Source organism: Tyto alba, unplaced genomic scaffold (assembly GCF_018691265.1).
Source record: "Tyto alba isolate M040663 unplaced genomic scaffold, T.alba_DEE_v4.0 Super-Scaffold_33, whole genome shotgun sequence".
NCBI classification, from domain to species: domain Eukaryota; kingdom Metazoa; phylum Chordata; class Aves; order Strigiformes; family Tytonidae; genus Tyto; species Tyto alba.
This window is the reverse complement of record NW_024881308.1, coordinates 12,830,802-12,850,347: the sequence shown is the minus strand read 5'-3', so window position 1 is coordinate 12,850,347 and position 19,546 is coordinate 12,830,802. Positions and strand designations below refer to the sequence as shown.

General features: G+C 36.3%; 1 protein-coding gene across 3 annotated transcripts in view; it reads right to left on the bottom strand.

Moving 5' to 3' along the window:
• The window catches only part of PHACTR3 (phosphatase and actin regulator 3), a 114,869-nt gene that overhangs the window by 76,031 nt on the left and 19,292 nt on the right, over positions 1–19,546 (bottom strand). Inside the window, exon 1 of one of the 3 annotated variants that reach the window (XM_033010440.2) lies at positions 5,891–5,912. The exons of the other annotated variants lie outside the window; for them this stretch is intronic. The gene's annotated coding sequence lies outside the window, so the exon portion shown is untranslated. Of the gene's footprint in view, positions 1–5,890; positions 5,913–19,546 lie in introns of those variants that run through there. 3 annotated transcript variants of the gene reach the window in all.

Genomic DNA, 19,546 nt, shown 5'->3' with positions numbered 1-19,546 from the left:
TATGGCATTGCTATGAATGAGAGTGGTTCATAGCAGAATGAGCTTTGGTGGATATATCAGGAAAAAAATGTTGCTAATGGGCAGCTCACTTGTTTTTCAGTAAATCCTTATCAGGCAGGATTAATTATTCTTCTAACACACCCTGTGTTGCCAGCTCAGGATTCTACCCCAAGTTTTATGGTATTAGCACTTCAGTGTGGAGGGTTTTTTCAGACAATTATTTATAAATTGGACACTATTTACATATCTTGCCTCACTTTTCATAAAAGCCCTCTGTGTGCATGGGCCAACATATTCCAACCTGGAGGCACTGTTGATTTTTTTTTTTTAGTGCAGTCCTGGCACTGACTTGTCTGGTGGCCTTGAGCAACCTGTTTCCTCTCTCTGGGCTTCACTTATCCTCTTTGAATAAAAGTGATATGAGTAATTTAATTCACTGTGAAACGCATTTGCAATGTCCATTGGATTCTTAAGATAATGGCAGTTGCTTTGGCAGGAGGATGCCTTCCCTGTGACAGGAGTTATTCAATGTCATTTTAGGCAAAGATATATCTGATGGCTTTAGAGTCATGAAGTGCTAGTGAGGGGGAAATTAGAAAGATGCACAGAGTTTCTAAGGTAATCCTGTTCTCCTCATTTGGGCAAACTTTTATATTTGAATGCTAATCTTTTTTCTGTAGTATCTGCTTAACTTTCCCATTGCCATTCATGGTATTTTTGGACAGCTTTATCCTGAATTATAGACATATATTTCACCTGGGTTTCAAACACAGTATGTTTTTACCAACCTAAAGGCATCTTGTAAGCATCTTGCTTTTTGGATTTCTATTTTAGGGTTTCCTTTTTTACCTAATCACCTAATTTTTATGTACTCCCTTTTCTAGAAATTAAGTACCTGTATGCTGGATGCACTGGGCCTCCTATCCCCAACAAGTGTGTTTTGGCTGTTACCCACTTTTGAACTGAGTCCTGAGCACTACTCAAGATGAAATTCAGAACATCTTTTCTTGTGGGTTTCTAAGATTAGCTGTTTGATGAAGCAGACATTTACTGTGTCCAAAATTATTTATCCCTGTGTCTTGTCCTGAAGAGGCAGTGATCCAGGCTATATGAGGGGAGTTGAAATCTCCTACTATTGATACTTGTCTGTAATTTACAGCTTTTCCTTAAAATTTTGGCTCCTGAAGTCTTGCAAGGTTTTCTCACTGAAAACTGAAATTTCCAGTGTCACACTTAAGTCTATTTTATTCATTCGACATAATTTTTCACTGAGATGGTTATGTAAATATTAACAACCTCTGTAAACAAGAACAAACCACACAGGAGAAATGCCTCCTTAACCTGGTCCCTGAAGAGCCGTTTGGAACAAATGGCTGTGTGCATAATACAGTTTTTTCTAATTAGCATCTCTGGCAATAAGCCATTTGGGTATATCTGATATGCTTTTATCTTGAGATTAAATTTACATTTGCTGCCAGGTAGCTCTGACATCTTCATTCTTGGTTTAGATCTCTGTCACAACATGATTATTGTGTGATCATTACCTGCAGCAAACCAGCCCCTATTTGTATATGGCTCAGGCTTGTCTACACTGATGGGCTCTAAGACCACGCCAAATAAGGTGGGGTTTTTTGCAACTTGCCTCTTAGAATTCAAAAATTATTGTTGTAAAAGTTGCAAGGCAGGTTGTGGTTTTTTTGGAGCCTTATAACAACTCCAAGATATAAGCTGTAAAAACAACCAAGAAAGTAACTGATAAACAAGAGTGTCTTTCTGAAGAGATTTCAATTTAAATATTCAATAAAAAGGGTTAGTCAAACTTTACAAGACAGACTGAGGCACAGATTTTAATGATTTTTCCAAAGTTTTGAAGAGCTGGATATAAAGCAGATCCTTTCCTTAGTCCAGTATTCTAACCACAAAACTTTTTCCTACCACAGAAAACTAAGCACTTTCAAAATTAATTTTTCAAGGGCAGATTCACAATCAGTGTTATAAATCATTACAGCTTTTATGAAATCAGTTGATCTATTATTGATTATAACAACTGAGGATCTCCCACAGGACTCTCCAGTAAAAGAAAATTAAAATTTTAAAAGTAAAAAAATGTAAATCAAATGGAAGTGCTTTCATAAACATTAGATATAGATGGTAACAGGATTTCTTGTGCCATGAAAAATTCCATAATTTAAAATTTTTTTATGTTAAAATATAACTTTTTTTTTCAATTCTTGGAAAAAATGAGAAAATTTTTCCAGGTCACAGTAGGAACTGTTTTCTAAATCAGATCAGTCATTCATCTAATTCAGTTAAAGTATTTTCACTATTAGGTTCCTTACCAGCTGCTTTAGTGAAAAGTAAGTCTTTATTTTGAAGTGCAGAAAAGGATGGAAAATGTCATACCATTGCAAAGTTACCCCTCAAAGACATCACTTTTAGAGATTAGAAACAGAAAAAGAAAAGTGCAATAATAAGGTAAAGTGACTGCTACAAATGAACCAGCAATCGAATTCAGTTCACCACACAGGCCTTTGGGGTTTTCATACCTTATGTACTTAATCGGATTTCAGATGATGTCCATTCATTAAGAAAACCATTTCTACTTCCCCAGGTTAGTAGATTGATTCCTCCGAACAGCTTTGTATTCCACTCTCTTTACCACAAAAGCCTATTAAGCATTTAGGTCAAAACCACAGAACAGGAAAATACTAGCACAAAACTGGAAAACTTTTACCCACTCTCAGTTGAGATTTGTTCACCTCTAACACCACAAGGAGAGTGAGAAAAAGTGTTCCAGTCACACAAGTCTGAGGTTGTATTGGGTAGTTGTCACTGTGGCAAGACCATGCTGAAGTAAATACCATGATGCTACCCATAGGAAGTCTACTGTAAATCAGCTCCTTTTCATCCATCCAAAAACTACATAAATCACATTCTGTTAACTCAGCATTGTTTTATAATTGCAAAATAGTGCTGGATATCCAGCAGAAACAAGGGGTTGTTGGTGGATAAAATATTTCCATGCATTTGAGATCCATACATTAACCAAGTACAATTTATCAACTCATAATATCAATAATAATATAGCACTCATGGCATGCTTTTGTGTATAAAATTTAATGCTGACAGCATAGCCACTATAGATTATTACAGGTATGAGGATTGGTGCTACTAGGAATTACACATTAGAGATTCAATCTATTGAGTAACACTATAAATCCAATGGCAAAAACAATATTGTTCATTTAAAGGGAGATTAAAATATTTTATCTACATTTACTTAAAAAGGTGTTACCCCAAAAAGCCACTGGAAGTCTCCTTAACCCTTTAATGGGTATAATTTAACATTTTTTTTTAAAGGGTGCTCTCAACCTGGCTTATTTCAGTGCTACACTTCACAACATTGTGTCAGAAACCATTCACTGGGCAAAAATTAAGGACGAACAGCTGAGTTTAGGATAATAAACTACATGTGGGAATGGAAACAAACAGCTAAAGGCAGAACAACTTCTTAATTGGCTTTGTCTTCAAAGCACACAGCCTAAAACTCTGTCCTAGGCTCAGATTTAGGAGAAGAAAAATTGTGCCTGGGAATGGTGAAATGTAGGATTAGAAACACAAATGAGAGAAAGACCTGGAGCCAAAATTTCAACAGAGGCAAAACTCAGCTGGAGAAATTTAAAGAGGAAAAAAAAAAAAAAAGTTAAACTCAAAGCACACTGTTGTCCAGAGCCTCAAATGGAACCCAAAATTTCAGACCAGTGTTTCTCTACTGGAAAATACCTGATGGGTGCTGGTAAAGGTTTCATCTTCATTCCTATCTGCTGGTTCGGTTCAGTTACCCTGTTATTCTCTGCAGTAGATCTACTGGCTGAAATACTGCCAATGAAACAGTAATGTTGATCTGTGTGGCAGAAGGTCTGGGGCTGTTTTAATTTATATTCTGAAGTCTTTGCTAGAACTCATACATGCATGCTGTTGGCTACATAATCTTAATGCAGTATCCTATAGTCATTCACTGAGAAATTGTATGATGGCTTTGCTGCAAAAGTTGTGAATAGGTCAGGGAATAGTGGGGAAAGGTAGATGAGGAAGGCCTTAGAGAACTGAATTCCCTCTCCTACCGCTGCTTGTGGGGGAAGGGAATAAGTCATTTAAACAGGGTGCTCATCTTGAACCTACAGTTGACATGCAAATCTTCAGGTAGGTAAGAATCCACACAGAATTTAGTAGACATTATTCTCTAAGCACATAGAATGTTGCCTTGTCTAATGATTCTGGAGAATCATAGCATACCCATTTCAAGTGAGGCAGTCAGTATTTTTAAATCTCTCTCTGATGCTCTACACACTTAACTTATGTAACCTTAACTACGTAAGATGGACACACCAGCCCCACACTACTTAGGGCTTTTGTGGAGCAAGTACTGTAGTGATAGGCACTACAAAAAAGCTTCTGAATATATTAATTCTTCTGCCTTCATAGATTACTTGAGAAAAATGTTCGTGATCATGCACTTAAAGGCTGCATCATAACGCATATGCACAAAGAACCAAATGAAGCTTGCACAGGCAACCATAATTCTGGCATTTCCTAAGTTTTTAGTGCTTGCCTTTAAAATCTTAATAATGTGTTCTTAATATAGTGGCTTTCCGGTATATAACATGTAATTATCTGAAACTACGTATGTGATGTTTTCTCAGTATCTGGAGAACATTATGTTTTGTGCTTTAAAAGGGTTCTGAAGAATAATCATTATTTAACTAAAACATCTTTGGCTTTCTTTTCACTTTGCTTTTGTGTGGAAGCCACAGAACAGCTTTTCACATACCAGATGAATAATGTGTAGGAAGAGTGAGAGAGGAAGGGAATTGACTTTTTTTTTTAAGTATGTGAATCTAATTTCACCAGGCACTTTATTTTAATCATAATGTACATCCAAATTTATAAAAAAAAAAAAAATCTCCTTCTGAATGCTTCAATATGTTGTTTTATACATTGTTGAAAATTTTCATATTTTACAAAATAATAAATCTTTTTTTCAACTGTTTTTGTTCAATTGTAGGTTTAAAATGAGTATACATCAATATCTTAAGTACTAGGTAGCATAAAAACATTCTGCATCTTCAAACTATACAGCAAAATGCAATCATAGGCATGCTGGACAACTACTAGATTACCTGACCAGATTTAAAGATTTCACAGAAATAAACTTTCTCACACTGTTGGATTTTTTAGAGAAACTCTTTTTCTCATCAGTGCCAGGAGGAAAGAGATCAGCTATCCAATACACATCTAAACTAAGAAGCAGTGACACTTGCAGTGGGAAAAATTCCCCATTTCCTGCTCCCCCCAACCCCTGCCCTAGTACTCTGGAACATAACTGTGGACATAAATCCCTCTCCCTATTGAAAAAGTGTATATATCAATATTGAAATGAAGCACGTGTAATAGGCAGTTATGCAATTAATCTGCCAGCACTATGACTGATTTCTAGTTTTGGAGGAATACATTAATAGTTATGAAATGTATGATTTTCAGAGCACAAAGTATGAAAGAACATTCCTACTTTTTCAGCTAAAAGATAGCCAATTTTTTTTTTCTATACTCCTAATGATCACAGAGATAACACATTCTCACATATTGTATCACAAGCAAGATATTATAGGAGTCCTAATTCCTTAATTTTAAAAACTAGCTGCTTACCCTCAATATAGAATCTCAGAAATACTTTAAACATGTCCAGAGCTTTAGGGTACATAATGTCCACTCACCTCAGTTAAAACTCCAAGTAAATATGATAGATCAGTTTAACAAAATAAGGTATCAGTAGCAGGAAATAAATATTTATCCATTTTTCTATTCATTTCTTCTATTCCTTGCTACTTACCTCTGAGTGCTGCTGTTGCTCGGAGCACACAGAATGCAGCAGCTCAATCCAAGGAAGAAAATGGTTATTTCCTTTCACCGTCTGTTACTGTTCTCCCGTGAAACTCCTTCACTTTTTTCTTTTCAAGTTGCATAGAAATACAAGGACGGACCCTGTGGGCTCTATCCAGGTCTGTTTATATTATGTAAAACAGATGAATGCATTTCCTATTTTAACCATGAAAATCATGTCTTCACTGACAGGCGCCTGGATCATTAATAGTATACTGTATGCAACTGTGAAAACCCACGTAATGCTCAGAATTGGGCTCAGTTTTCTAAATGAAGAACCAGATGAAAATCTGCAAATCAACTTCTCGTTGTTACAGAAGTTTCTCTTTTTCTCTTCTGTAGAAGAAGCTGGAAGTCACTGTTTAACCAATACGGATTTTTCATTGGAAATGCTGGAGGAGACCTCTAGACTTGGTTTAACACCAGAAACAAGCACATCAGAGATGTTTGGGTCATTAAAGTGCCTATAACCCCACTGTAACTTTTGGTCTGCTACCACATCAAACCTATGATTCCTCTCTCCAAGGCAATTTTGATTCTAGCACTGTCAGCAGACTGCTCCAGCAATGTTTGAAAAGATTCCAACTTAAATTACAGTAGTGAAAGTCTGTTCTGGGCTCTTCCCTTACTGGTTTTTTTTCTAGACTATTTAGATTGCATATTATTCCCCACCCAGTCTTAACCATACTTCCCAGAATGCGGGAAAACAGTCTTTCCTTCCTGCAATCCTAAATGCCTTCATTAGGGAGACTTAACATGGAAGTGTTTTGGAAAGGCAGATGCTCTAGATTTAAAAGAAACAAGAGAGGACTCTCAGTGAACAGCTGCATTGCTCAGCTTCAAGTGAGCCATATCTCAGAATGGTTTTGAACATCATTTCGTCACTGGGAACATATTATTACCGTGTAAGTTTAAAAACACTGGCCTTCTTGCATAAAGGCAAAAGCAGACTTAAAACCACAATGACTGTTCTGTTCAAGTATTCTATGCCAATGATGCAGAAAATAAGATCAAAGTGAGAAACAGTTCTTGTTTTAGAAGATCTTTGTTTGCAAGGTGTCTCTACAGAACTGGCCAAAAACACAGGTACAGGAATTCTTGTACACTTTCAAATATAAACTCTCTTCACAGTTCTTTGTTGAAGTCTCATTCTGCAGCTGCTTCAGTTCTTTGTTGACTGCTCAGAAATATCTTGTTCATACTATCAAGCAGTTTTATTTTATATGTTAGTAAATTGAAATAATGGACATTAAACCCATGTTCCAAAGTTGTATTTTTTCAGTTCTAAAGGAAATTATTTTAAAAGTAAACTGATCACTGTCTCCTTCTGTAGATATTAGGTCATGTAATTCTTGAAATAGTGTTCTGGCAAACAATTCCACTTCAGAGCGCTGAGCATACCTCTTGTTCTTAAAATGGCTAGTCAACTTCCAAAATCCATGGAGAAAATCTAACCACATTTTTTTTTTTTAATCTTACGGATTTAAACTACATCTCAGGCTTTTTTGCCCCATTAAATATATATTAACAGTTTTTTCTCCTAATGAGTCTTCTTATGCATCTTCTACAACCACCCCCATTTATTTTCCAGAATAGTTTAGCCAGTGACTGAATGATCCATTGCAACTCAGATAAATTGCTTGTTCTGAAAAAAGTGCACTAATCATATAGATAAGATTTGTTTAATTCAATGAACATATGTAAAACAGAGGTATAGATTTTCAGTCATAAACAAGACTTTAATGAACAGCCCGATACTTATTCCCCAAAGGATACTTTAAGGAACAAGTTGAATGAAGTACTGTTTCAGTGACTATTAACATCATTGGGAGTCTTTTAATTAATGTCAGTGGCATAATTCAGGTCAAAAATGTCGTATACCTATATGTAAAATATATATATATATGTTCTAGCTAAGGACTTCATTACATTTTCTGAGTATAATTTTTGCATTTCAGAAATATCCAATTCTCTATAGAGGGGGAGCCAGCCTAGAAACTTTGGAGCTTTGCTTTTTGATAAATCTGGGTTTCTTGATTGTTTCTATGTAATTACATCTGTAATGTGACAAGAGATTAAATGCAATGACAAGTTGGAAAAAAAAAAAAAAAAGAATCCCAATTTTTCTTTATTTTTTAGCAGAAGTTTGCCAGTGAGCATTATACTGACCCATCAATCAGTATCTGGCCATTAGCCTAATTGTTATTCAGTAAATTCTTCCTATCAGACATGTGCTAAAAAGTCTAATGATCTTTCTGTGTTGTACCATAAAAGAAAGAAGGATGTTGAGTCATCTTGTAAGTCTCTTCACCTTGTTGCTGACAAGACTAGCCTTTTCTGAATGATTTCTGAATAGAAGAATGCTAAAATTGGGCAGGTAAAGGCTTTGATCAGAATACTGGACAGATGGGAAAAGTGTAAGATAAAGTCAAACAAGGAAAAATACAAACATCCTCATATCTAAAAGTGTGCTTCCTTGCTTGTATTGAAGTCCTTAGTTAATTAAAAAAAAAAAAAAAAAAAAGATAGTGACTATCGTGAGAATACTGCATACAGAATTCATCAATTCTACTTACTGAAGTTCCGGGAAAAGCTGTGACAACCAAAGGCCTAACTTTCAAATGTAAATAAAAAATATTAAGTGAAATCTCTATTAAAGACTCTGACCCAGCAAAGTTCCCAAACATGTGCTTAAGTTTAAGTACGTAGCCTTAACAAGGTTGATAGGATTCATCTGTCAGTGAGATGCTTTATGCACAAACATGCTTCTCTGAGTTTTAAACCCACATTTGCTAAGCTTCTAAATACTTGAAATGTAGGCACACAGGTTTGAAAATCTTCTTAAATGTTTTGCTGAAGTATAAACCAGATCTTTTCTGGTTTAGAAGTCTATATGAATCATTACTCTTTAGGCCAACAGAACTGGTTGTTCACCAATGGAGGAGTTGTGTCCTGGCCACACAGGTAACGGAGGGCTTCTGGGGCTGACTGCAGTGACCAAGGCAAGACAAAACTTTTGATACAGGACTGTGCTAACAAATGAATGAACATATTGAGCAAGTTGATGTTTTGTACTAGTGCTGATGGGCAAAATTCCCCAAAAGCTTGGAATGGCTTTACTTCAGATTCAGATTTTCTATTTCCATAAATAAAATAGAACTTTTCCTTCCTAATGGGACCCAGACTTTAATCTTGTGTTTTTGCATGAGACTCAGAACTCTCATTTTTACACTACCATATATGAAGCACCTCTGGCAATTTACACTGCAGGAATAAATAATCTCTACAGTGAGTAAATGCCTTTTAAAAACATCTCGTTAAGAATCTGAACTCCCCTCATACACTTTGGTGTTCTCCATGTACTGGAGAACTAAGTTTTTGTTAAGTTTTTCTTAGAAAACATATTTCAAGTATGTGTATTTTGTAAAGGATCCTAAATGTTTCATGTAAAATTGTGTGCATGTGGTAATAGTTTTGGATATAATATTCTATATTTCAGCTGTCAGTGTATTTCTGTGCTAGAAGACATTCATTTATTTATGAGATCATAGATTCTTTGCTGGTACCAAATGGTAATCCCTTTCATTAAAGCTGGGCAACATTCCATCTTCCAGTGTTTTATTGTGCAGCTTTTTTAAAAGTCTTTCAATAAAATTGTCAAAGTAACCAGGTAATGACTTGAGCAATTGACGTAGCACAAACTTGGCACACAAAACCCTATATGGATACGGAAAAACTTGTTTATCCATTGAGGAAGTGGGGTCAGTAGAGAGGGTGGGCAAATTGGTGAGGTTACCTCTTGAAAATCAAAGGTCTTTTGCTTCTGATTCCTGTTTTTCAAGAAAAAACGATCATGTGAAAATTTGTCTGTGTATCAGAATGCTGAGTGCTAATTTTAGAACTCTTCAAATAGAATCAGCAGACTCTTTGAAACATGCTCAAGAAAAAAACGGCATTTGAGGAATCCTTAAATAGGTTTTAAATTAGGTGAACTAGGACTATGACTTATTCAGTATTTCTTAAATACTCATAAATTGTGTTTGGACCCAATTTTGAGACTGTCTTCTATCAGATTTAATGAATACCTATAGAAGAGGCATATCTGTAAAAATTGGAAACAACTACTCTTTAAACCAGAAACTTTGAGATTAGATTTAGGAAGACTGTAGAATGAAACATTTGTTCTCCTATTGTCATGAACCTGAAGAAATCACTCTTATTTTAAAGACTTTTTCATTTGAATAAAATTAACATGCTTGGCATACTTTGTTACTACTTCAGTAATTAACATTTGTAACCTTTGCTGATTTGGAATTAATGTTACAGTTAATAGAAAAAAAGAGACCAGATATTCCAATATATTCCTGGAAGTATCTTTAAAATTTCCTGAAAATTAATTTCAAAAGCTACAAAATTAATATACCACTATCCTTGTGTCTCTTGATTGGTCTTAATTAGGATACTTTTGGTTTTTAAATGTGGCAATAAGTTCCTTTTGTTTTCTCAATAAGGGCTTTTGTAATTTTTTATTTTTATCATCTGTCATAAAAATTTGTTGTCTGTGTAAGCAATTTAATGGTTCACTGAAAGGGTGTTATGCAACTGAACTGTATAAAATCCTATTCAAGACCAGAAATTATTGTAAGGGGGAAACAGCAAAATGGTGAAAGGCTGAGAATTTAAATATGTTTTCTGTTTGTATTTATTTTTTTTTATATGTAATTTTGTATAGCTACTCTTCTTTGTTACCCTGGGAGGATAAGAGGGAAGAGAAGATTAGGTTGAGAAGTCAGAAATAGCTGCTGCTTATTCCTAAGACAGTCAACACTCTGGAGTCATAATTTAAGACAATGGGGAATATGTAGTACCATATCTGTTTTACATAGGTCTGAAATTATTATTTCAACAGTATACTATTGCTAGCTCCATTTCATGGTTAGTTTTTCAAACAGAAGCCAGTCAGTGTAATTCTGAGCTATTATGAAATTCATTAAGCCTGATCTTAGTAGCACAGGTGAAGAATGATAAATGCAGGATTCCAACTGCACTAATGTCAGAGTTTAAGGGCTTTCTATCAGTACCCATTCTAATCCTGTAAATGAATACAGTGGATGTGAATTATCAGTTGGTAAAGCTGTAATTGATGCAGCTTATTAGCTACTGTGCAGTATATACAGCTATTCTGAGTGTGAAGATCAGGGTGCAATTCATGCAAAAGGCAGATTCTGCCAGTATTACTCACGTCACTAACTCATACACATTTCTGTTGACCATTGTGATTATCTACACAGCAAAGCATTACTCTATGAATGAAAGCTGGATAATTTGACTCTAAACTGATTATACATAAGTACTACTCCAAAAGAAGTGGAAGACCTAACATTGCATTTTTTATTTCACTGGCACTAATTTTCACAGAAATAAGAGCTCATCTTAAGGTATTTGACAGAATAAAGAAACATAATCATGCTATACACTTGTTTCTGCAATCACAAGATATAACTTCCTTGCAAAGAACCTTTGTAGTTGACTATATGATCTTCTGCAATCCCTTCCAACCTGAATCACCCTATGATCCTGTGATCTGTTTATGTCACCCATACAAATAAATTCCACGTCCACATCCATCAGCTCTTTACCTATAATTTTACAAATGTTCCATATGTATGTCTTTGACCTTCAGGCAGAAACATTGAAGCACAACAGAAAATTCCACTTGACCAAAGTTGGAAAAGCTCAGAAGCCTAAAAATTAGCCAGTATTCTAGACTGCTGGAGTAACTTTTGTAAAACAAGAAATAGGAACTCAGGTCCATTTTGGCTCAGTAGAAAAAAATATAATGAGCAGAAGTGGAACAATTGTTGATAACCAACAGCAGTTATTGTTTAACTTCTTGGGAGGAATTTTTGTATTTGCAATTGAACTTGCTAGTTTGAGCTCCAAATAAATTTTTGAGGGAAGATTTACAAATATTGCCTAATATCACACACAATATGTATTTGTCTTCTCGCTTGTTAAAATAAGATCCTTATAACTTCTAGCATTCATCACCACAGAGCATATCACTTGAAACATGGATAACCATCTTTTCACTAGCCAAGATAAAAGAGTGAAAAGAGCAAGGTCAAAAAGCAGTAACACTGAAGTGTAATTCCTTTTAAATTTTTTTCTTATCTCTTCTCACATTTTATGATCCTTACTTCAGAATTTCTCTTGCCTTTTCATTTTAAATTGTGATGATCTTTCAAGAGAATAACCAATGAGAAGGCAATTTGCACACTTTGTAAAATTACATATTTTGTTTGCAGTCAGTTCTGAAAACATGGAGTTCTGTCCTCTCAGTACAGGATAAATCATTAAACAACTGAATATAAACATACTGTATGTTGCACAGGCCATAGCCTTGAAACCATATTTTCAGTGCTCTGAGGACTAAACCTGGCTAATATTTTTATACATCTATATAGATCCAAATCAGCATGTCATGAATTGTTGACTTTTTGTCTATTAATGATAGAATCATAAAATGGTTTGGGTTGGAATGGACCTTAAAGATCATCTGGTCCCAACCCCCCTGCCCCAGGCAGGGACACCTTCCACCAGCCCAGGTTGCTCCAAGCCCCGTCCAACCTGGCCTTGAACCCTTCCAGGGAGGGGGCAGCCACAGCTTCTCTGGGTGACCTGTGCCAGTGTCTCACAACCCTCATAGGGAAGAATTTCTTCCTTATATCTAATGTAAATCTTCTTTCAGTTTAAAACCGTTAGCCCTCATCCTGTCACTGCACTCCCTGATCAAGAGTCCCTCCCCACCTTTCCTGTCCCCCCTTTAAGCCCTGGGAGGCCGCTCGAAGGGCTCCCCGGAGCCTTCTCTTCTCCAGGCTGAACCCCCCTAACTCTCTCAGCCCGGCCTCCCAGGGGAGCTGCTCCAGCCCCCCCAGCATCTTCGTGGCCTCCTCTGGCCCCGCTCGAGCAGCTCCGTGTCCTTCTGCTGTTGGGGGCCCCCGAGCTGGCCCCAGCACTGCAGGGGGGTCTCCCCAGAGCGGAGCAGAGGGGGAGAATCCCCTCCCTGGCCCTGCTGCCCCCCCTGCTCTGGCTGCAGCCCAGGGCACGGGTGGCTTTCTGGGCTGCAAGCACACATTGGTAGCTCACAGGCAGTTTTCCATCCACTAGTACCCCCAGGTCCTTCTCCACAGGGATGCTTTCATTCCACTCCTTGCCCAGCCAGCATTTGTACATGAGATTGCCTTGACCCAAGGGCAGGACCTTGCACTTGGCCTTTGATCATAACGCTCTCATGGACTGCTGTTTTGGGCCTCTCGATCAACCTCGCTCAAGAATTGCTATACGTTAATCATCTAAAAAGATCAGGGTAAAAATCATCATGGTATATAGCCTTATAAACATACATCTATCTCTAGCACTGGGAGTATCAGCGATACATTAATGCATGCCAGAGACCACTCCAATATTCAGCACCAAGGTCAGCTCAGGACGACACACAACCTATAGAAAAGTACCTTGATTCATTAAAAAGTCAAAACTCCCATCAAAAATACTGAGCAATCTTGAATTAATAAAACACTTGTTGGAAATAAGGAATCCCAACAGTGAAGATTTTATTAAAAAAAAAAAAAAAAAAAAAAAAGCAGCTAAAATTTTATTCATTAACTATATTCTTTATAGAACATTCTGTGAAATATACTGAAAATGGTTAGATGTGAAATACAGTTTGTAACATTATTTAATCTCATTAATGCACAATGCAATGCAGCTACCTGTATGTGTGGTGGAAGAAAATCCAGATGAATTGTGCACTGCACTTGCATATATTTCTCTTTGAATTATCTACGTACAAAATATGGGCTAAATTATGCCTTTAGGCACAGTCTTGAACAAAGATCATAAATTGCACTATCTCAGAAGACATGATATTGTAGCACAACTCCCTCTTTGCTTCATGATAGGCCAACCACAAATTAACTTTTTTAGAGGCTGTCTACAGCATGTCTGCAATGTCTCAGACACACTCACTAACCAGGGCATTGCATTGTTACAAGAAGTCTATTTCTCTTTCCACTTCTCCTTGTCTACTCCTCTACTTCATCTTCCAGATAAGAAAGATGTCACAGGTAACAGATTGCATGTAAGCCCCCTCGTATGCAGACTGAGACAGACATACATTTTCACTCCCTTAAACAGATGTATGTAGTCTTTCACAAACCTAGAGATTCTTTTTGTGTAGGTTTAGCTGACATATTTCCTTTGAGTGTGGACTTGAAACATGGAGATGCATTGGGTAGACTGAGACAAATCTATTCCTGACCTTAAATTGTTCTAGATGCATGCAAAATGCTAACTCAGAAAGCCCCTATATATTTTATACATATAAAAAGGCAAATGTGGTCCTACTGGATTTATTATGTATCAAGCCAAAGAGTGCTTTAATTTTTAGGGAATGAATTGTCACAAGTTCTGAACAAGACTTTGGCAATCCACCAATGACAACAAAGCTACACTGACAGTATAAACTTCTAAAACATCAAAGTGGTTGTATAGATTATTGTGTTGTGGTAGTAGACAATTCTGGTACATAGTCCAAAGAACAAAAACTGCAGTAAGATTAGAAAATGTTCCCAATGCAGTAGCCTAGAATATATAGTATCACGAGAGAACATGGCAAAAGTGCATATGGGAAATCCCCAAACAAAGAGAAAAGTCAATCACTGTACATTTACATTAGTAACAAGACTGATACAGTACTGCACGCAACATTTCAGCCTAAAGGTTGTCCTTTACGTGAATCTAAGGGCTTTTTTACATGGCAACACTTACAAAATCTAATCCAAATTATCTAACTCGGTGTGCTTGGAGTATCTTAATTAAACCATGCTAAATTTGCATGAATACTCTCTCTCAGAATTAAAGTAATCTTAATTCAATTTAGGTCCATTTACTTTGGAAAAGAATAAAAATAAATTAAATTGAGCTCACTTTAATTTTCAACATGAGTGTCCACATAGATTTTAATAGTTAATTAATCCGCTGTAGTGTCATAAATTAAACTGCATGGATTTTCATAGTCCGTGTTTATGTAAACAAGCTCTAAACATACTCTTATGTTATTTCAAGACTGTTCTATTTTCTGTTACACTCCATATGGGCTAATTTAACAGTCACTAGGAGGAGCCAAGTATTAGTGGAATATTCTTAACTGAGACTGTATTTTTCATCACTGTATATAAAAGACAATTTTTATATGTTCTCTGAATTACAGTCCTTAATGCACCCCTTCAGGCCTTAAAAGTCTGATGATGTTGAACAAAAGCAGCTAGATATAATTTTTTATTAAAAAATAATATTTATTTAAATACCAAGTATAAAAATTATATGCTTAAAGATGTTCCTTTGCAAAATAGCTTATAGCATAAGAATTGGATTCTCTAGATAACAGATGTGCTAAAACCACAATTTGAAACAATTTTTGGACTGTGTCCCAGCATAAATCAATCTTATGGATTCTGAAAATGCTAAGACAGATCTTGAAATGGTAATTAATTTGATATCATGATTTGGATGTCAAAGAAGAAACTGAGTTATAGCTGCTAAGGCTCTCACTCAACAATTATAAAGAATTTTTTTGAAGTTTCACTTTTCCCAAACTTGTCGGGTCCCCTCGTTATTTTCAATTTTTTAAATGTTCTCCTGTTCATGGGGTGAGAAACTCTATCTTTGGCTGGAACTCTGTTCAAATCACAGCTTGTTAGGCATAGTTCGTGTTAACTGTGATTTCAGCTGGCAGGGCACTAGATTAGCTGTTGACACCAAGCCAACATTTAATTTTGTTTTCTTGAGTCATCTGTTGCCAGTTCCCATGACAACTGATCTTCTAGCTTTCAGATTTACTAGAGAGAACCATTAAAATGGTCAGGAGTACATACAGAGAATCTTTGAAGTAGATTGAAGTTCAACTGTTTTCTTCAATGGAAACTAAAAAATCTTTTCAGCTTTTACTTCAGCAACATGTGACTTCTGTTCATGAAAACACAGATGTTCTTGTATTAGAAAAATAGAGTGAATGGTAGTTTTGAACAAGAAATCTGTTTTAGTATCTTTCTAGTACATCTACAGAATGAAGGTCTTTGTGTCTAAAATCACGTGATGCAGAGGACAGGCAAAATATTTTTCTATTCTCACTGGCACAGCAGTAGTGAAAGATGAAATTTAAGATATGGATTCTTTTGATCTTCACTAGAGTCCCTGTACATTTCAATTTCTTGTTTCACAGATGTGTGACTTCAGTAAAGGAAGTATCTCAGGAAGACATCATTAGTGCACTAAGTCAAGCCAGAGGTTGTAACAGATCAGAGGACAAGGCCAATCTGAATGCTATGGGACCTTCTTGAAGCAAAAATACCTTTGGCTAAGAATAGTAGCCAGTGAATATAAAATATATACAACCCATATACTCGCAGGTTATGAAATCATAAGAAAAAAAAAAAATAGCATATTGGATCACAAGCAGTCCTTCTAGTAAAATGTTAATAAGCAGTGGTTATTTCTAAGACCATCTCCTGTTGAATTTCACAGAACTCTGTGCAGGAGTGGTTTCCAGAGTCTGAATATCACATTCCTCTTATACACAATGTTTGAAACACTGCGAAGCACTAAGCACCCCCAAATCCCTTTGAAATAAACGGAAGCACAAATAGAATAGAAAAAAAGTGCATAACTGGCTCAAATACTGTTAGAGACATCAGGGGGAAAAAAAAATAAAAAAAAAAGGCCATCTCATTACTTCTTCATTAGTTAAACATTTGTCTCTAGTATATGGGAAGAAAATAAGCATCTAGACAACTTTGTCATTTGTTGTGGGTATTCCCCACTGCCCAGGAGCTTTTACTAACAAGCATTATTTGCAAGAGGATGTCCTGTTACCCCAGACCTGCACAGACTGCGCAGCAGGCATTGCAATGCTTGCTAACTCAGGTGTGCACACAATACTCATGACTGCATTCTAAGAATTAATGGCCCTCTGAAAAGGCAACGGACTAGAGGGATTTATGCACCCCATTCAGTTTACGTTTCATTATACATATTTGGATGACTTTTCGAGGCTGGTTCTTCAACAGCAATTCAAGATTGTTTTCCTAAATGTGAGGGTACATAGACCTATCATCTCAATTCAAACAGAGAATAAGGCAATTGCTCTGACAAGAAGCTTACCTTGCTTCTCTTCTCCTCCTCTGCCCAGTAGAAGCAGTTAAAATATTTTAAAGATAATGGGGGTGTATGTGGGAGAAAGTGAAAGAAAAGAGAACATACCAGTTCCTCAGCTTGAGTTAACTCTTCCAATTCCACTGAAGACAGCCATTTTCCACCAGCTGAAAATCTAACCCATTAGAAATCACAGGTGGTCAGTATGTTTGGTACCAGTCATACTGTATGTAACTGAGTGGCTTCCCCTTAAAACTTTCCCCTGGTTGAGTATAAAGCCACCCTCTGCACTAGACTGTTGTGACTGGTAAAAACTGGTGTAAACTAATAACAAAATGAAGCACTATGGCCGGGATGTATGATTGCCATCTTGCAATACTACAATGGAGATTAAACAACTGCATACATTAAATCTGGCAGGTTTTGCTGTAATGGCTGTGAATTCAGGCTCTGTGTGATTGTTTTAGAATGCAGTTGGCTCATGAATGTCATTGATGCAGACGCTGGCATACATTCAAAATGCTGTGTTTCATGTTTTGCTTTTATCTTTAAATATATTTGAGTAGGATTTTCTCTCTTCTAAAACAGCTCAAATAATAGGTAGAACTAAAAATGAGCTAATAGCTTCAATGTATTAGAGCTACTGCCATGCATGAAATTCAAACTGTGACTATAAAAAGAAGCAAGGAGGGCTTTCTCTCTGATTCTGATTTTTAGCTATTTCTGTATTTTTTGAGAAGTATAGAACATGTTCATGTTTCAAGTCAGCATCAATTAAAATAAATAAAATCTGAAAGTTATTACAGGTCATCTGGGGAACTGGAGGCAAAAATCTGGGGGTTCTTGACTGGTTGAAAAGGCAAGTTTAGGAAGATTACTATTTACTAATTAAGGTTATAGAATGACCCAAATTTGTTTTTACAGCCCTTACTGTTTTAATTAGATGCAATGATATCCATTATAGCTGAGCAAATAATTCCTGATGAGGAATATATTTGCACCTTTTTACTTTCTACCTGCATATTCGCCTTGATTGTATTACAGTTTTCCTGACACTATCAGCAACTTGTTCTTGCTAATTACTTCTGCAGTGTTCAAAATGTGTATTGTATGAGTTCAGCAGCCAAATACAAGTGACATTGCTCAGTTCTAGTCCAATACCGTATGTCAGTTCACTCTATGACTGAGTGCAACTCTTAATTAAGTTTATTTGCATGTGTGCAAAACATATGCTTGATTATTCAAACCTTGCTTTGTACAGATGTTGCTTAATTTTGTTAAATGGGAGAGACCACTATAATTTTTAGGATAAATTAGCCAAATTAGAATAGATTGAAACTTTTGAGTGTGTTCCCAAACTAACATGACCATTTGGTACCTTGCTTGTAAGAATTTAAATATTTTATCTATTTGCAAATGCTCTGAAATAAGAATTTGTGATTTTAAGAAACATGGATTGTTATTAGGTTTTACTACATCCATCATTCCAGCACAGGCTGACTCAATGTGTTCTGAGACATACACATACTGAGACACTCCTGGAGATTGATTTTAGGTTGACCCATAACCATGATGACTTTGGATGAGACCACCAAGGATGCGCACTGTGGGTAGCTGGTCTGTCCACTACAGCATGCTTTAATTATGTCATCAGAGCCTTGGGTCATACTGTAAAGAGGTAGACTGTGTTGTATCCTCTAAATCTGTTCTAGTGATTCAGGCATTTAATCAGAGACTGATATATTTATTATGAATAAAAGAACAGGAGGATACTAAGAATTTCTTCAGAGAGGCTTAATTGATAGTGCATCGAGTAATGAATGACTAATTAATAAAATGAAAGCTGAATATAATGGATTTGTACTTTGTTTGTACACAAAAGGCATCATTAGAACTCTTCAACCATCATTAGCTCTGTCTCTTCTGCAGTGAGTCATTCTGCTCCCTGAAAAAAGTCTAGCTGCATTATAAAACTGCCAAACCATTCAACTGATACAGCTAAAACTTTCTGGTTTGTCCTCCTATGTAAGCTGGTTCTCTGAATTTAGGGGATTCTTTCCCAGTTCTTTTTTTCCATTTCATGGTGAAATGGGTTATGCAGATAACTCAAGGTTAATCTCAGCAGAATTTTCCAAAAGTAAAGACATACAGAGAAAACACTTTACCCTAGCAAACAAACAGTCACATCAGCTATGGGCTCTTGGAGGACTCTACCTGGCTCACTCTGGAAAGGAACTAGCACATCTTAGGCATGGAGAAACTAGGAGTAAGTGGAAGTTGATAAACTTAATGACAGCTCCTATCTTTCAGGTTCATTCAGACAGCCTGGGTGCCGCTCAAACTAAAATTTGGCCCTTTGTAAATGGGAATGAGAAGTCTTTGTTCTCTTCTG